This window comes from Silene latifolia, chromosome 4, assembly GCF_048544455.1.
Source record: "Silene latifolia isolate original U9 population chromosome 4, ASM4854445v1, whole genome shotgun sequence".
NCBI classification, from domain to species: Eukaryota; Viridiplantae; Streptophyta; class Magnoliopsida; order Caryophyllales; family Caryophyllaceae; genus Silene; species Silene latifolia.
The window spans coordinates 66,516,729-66,519,669 of NC_133529.1; the positions used below are offsets into that span (position 1 = coordinate 66,516,729).

The window sequence follows — 2,941 nt, forward strand, 5'->3', positions numbered from 1 at the left end:
CAAAGTTCCACAATTCTCACATATCCCACTTGGGATTGATGAAGATGCCGTCATGGCATTAACATGATGCTTTGGTGATTTTGAGGCTTCTTCAAGTCTAGCCATAGCTTTTTCAAACTTCAAATTGATGGTATCAATGTGAGCATTAAGTTGAGCACCCAATTGAGTAATGGAGTCCACTTCATGCTTTCCTCCTCTAGTAGCCTTGCGAGGTCTACTATATTGTGAGTTATGGACCGCCATTTCCTCAATTTTGTTCCAAGTTTGATTGTCATCAACTTCGGTGAACATTCCATTTGATCCCATGTTGAGAATGTTCCTTGAATCTTCATAAAGACCGTTCCAAAATTGTTGTACCAAGAACCACTCGCTAAGTCCATGATGAGGACATGAGCGACAAATTCCCTTGAATCGCTCCCAAGCTTCATACAAAGATTCTTCATCCCTTTGCTTAAAGCCCGTAATTTGAGCTCTTAGCATGTTCGTCTTTTCCGGTGGATAGAACGTTTTGTAGAAAGCTAGAGCCAACTTCTTCCAAGAATCAATTTCGAGAGTAGCCTTATCAAGGCCTTTCAACCATTGTTTCGCGGTGCCAATTAGAGAAAAAGGAAATAAGACCCATCGAATTTGGTCTTGAGTTACACCGGTTTGAGAAATCGCATCACAATAGTCACAAAAAGTCTCCATATGAGAATGAGGGTCTTCACTAGGCATCCCGCCAAATTGGCTTCTTTCGACTAATTGGATAAATGCGGATTTGGCAATAAAATTTCCGGTTAGATGTTGTGGTGTGGGAGTACCATTGGGTAGGTTCTCCTCGGTGGGTACGGAATGTGATGAAAACTTAGGCATTGTGGGTTGATTTTGTGTTGGATTTTGTGTTGGGTTCTCCTCACCTTCTCTTGCAAAAGGGTTGATGAACTCAATAGTATTTGGTTGAATATCTACAACCTCACCAATACCTCTCAAAGTTCTCCTAGCAAGTCTTCTATTGGTTGTCAAAGTCCTTTCAATTTCGTGATCAAAGGGTAACAAGTCACCTTGTGATCTTCTAGACATGCAAAATATCAAACAACTCGAAAACAATTAGAACAAACCTTGAGGAGTTTTACTTCCCCAAGGCAAGGAAAGACACAACTAATAACAATATAAGAAAATCTAAATCAAGTTAACACCGTACCCGGCAACGGCGCCATTTTTGGTCGGTGTATGAGTTTAATTTTTTTTCAGTACTTGTCGTTAGGAGTACCTAGACCAAAACACAATTTATAACTTCACAAACAACTCTAGAATTAGTAAAGAGGCAAGTAAAGGTCGGATCCCAAGGGACGGGAATTGAGATGAGATTTCTATTGCAACTAGTGGTGTCTAAGGGGTGTCACAATTGGGGTTTGAAGAAGAAGATCACTAAACTAAATAGCAATGAAAGTAAACAAGCAAGATGAATTAAAAGGGATGTAAACAATTGATAAAAGGCACTAGGGTGTCATGGGGTCATAGGGGATTCATGGGAATTGATCATACAAACATATTCTCAAGTTATAAGCAAGCAATTATTGTTGTGATGGATCGAGTTGGTTTATATCTTACAATCCTAGGAAGGTTTGGGTCCCGGAGCCGAATCGATTAGATTGTACAACACCTACAAGTCGACTTAATCTTCCCTACTCAACATTATGCATGGTCTAATGAGACTCGAGTTGGTTTATGTCTTACAAGTCTCATTGAAAAGATATGTGATGGGTAAAAAATGCAAGGATTCATAGGCTCACATTTCATCAAACATAACATGTGCATAAGTTGAGATCACAACAAGCAAGCAAATAAACTATGAAAGCATATTAATTTAAGCATGAATCATCCCCCATGTTGGTTTCCCCTAATTACCCATTAACCCTAGCTAAGGAAACTACTCACTCATTATCATGTTGAACATGCTAGGAAGGTTGTCAATCATACCAACAAAGTGAAACATGATGAATAAATGAAAGTGATTAACAATAATTAAAAAGGGATTAAGGGAATTATACCTACTAGTGATTCCAATAATAAAGCAAAGAATAAAAGAAGTACTCGAATGCTTGATTGATAGGTTGTCAATCTCCCAATAATAACCTAAATAATCTTCAATTACCCAAAATAAAGGATGAACAAGAGAGAGATTAAGGAAATAAAACTTGTATTAAAGCTTGATTAAATGTTGATTACAAGATTAAAGAGAGATTTGATTGATATTAACTACACTAAAGATTGCTAAGAAGAACATGCTCTTCTAATTAGACTAATGGGGTATTTATAGTGGGGATTAGGTGCATGAATTAGGGTTAACTAAGGGCTTAAATGACGATTAAGTCCCTTTTTGAGGAAACGCCGGTCTCTTTAGGGAGACTCCGGTCTCTAGAAAAAGATGTGCATCCTTCCTTGAAGCTTGAAGAAGACGAAATGGGACTGTCTGGGAATCCGGGCGTCTTTAGCACGGGACGAGCGGATTTGGCGGTCTCTGCCCGGGCGTCCAGGGGGTGAAGACGGGCGTCTTCTGGAGCTTTTGCCCGGGCGTCTTGGGGGTGAAGACGCACGGATTTTTGGTGGTGGACGGGCGTCTTCAGGGGAAGACGCACGGATTGTTAGGCAGTCTTGTTCCTTCTTCTTTTCTTCCTTTTTCTTCATAAAATCCTTGAGGATCTCCTCGGGGATGCAAGGATATTTTCTCATCATTGCCCATCTACTATAGTATGTACAAAGGCCTTCTAATCTTGTCTCTCCTTGATGCTTGGTCATTGAATTCAATCAATTTAGCCTCATTTTGCCATGAAAATGCAAGGTTTGCACTCCTTTCCTACCAAGGACACAAAACCTCAAAGAATATACAAAACAAAGAACTAAAGACAATAAATGACCCAAATATGCACTAAAAAGCATGGGAACAAGGCTAATTCGGGGA

At 39.6% G+C, this 2,941-nt stretch overlaps 1 non-coding gene across 1 annotated transcript; it reads left to right on the plus strand.

The window, feature by feature from the left end:
- The first annotated feature begins 373 nt into the window (after nt 1-373).
- LOC141654185 (small nucleolar RNA R71) lies at nt 374-480 on the plus strand. The gene has a single exon (XR_012547749.1). It is a non-coding gene; the product is annotated as a small nucleolar RNA R71 (small nucleolar RNA).
- Nucleotides 481-2,941: the final 2,461 nt, after the last annotated feature.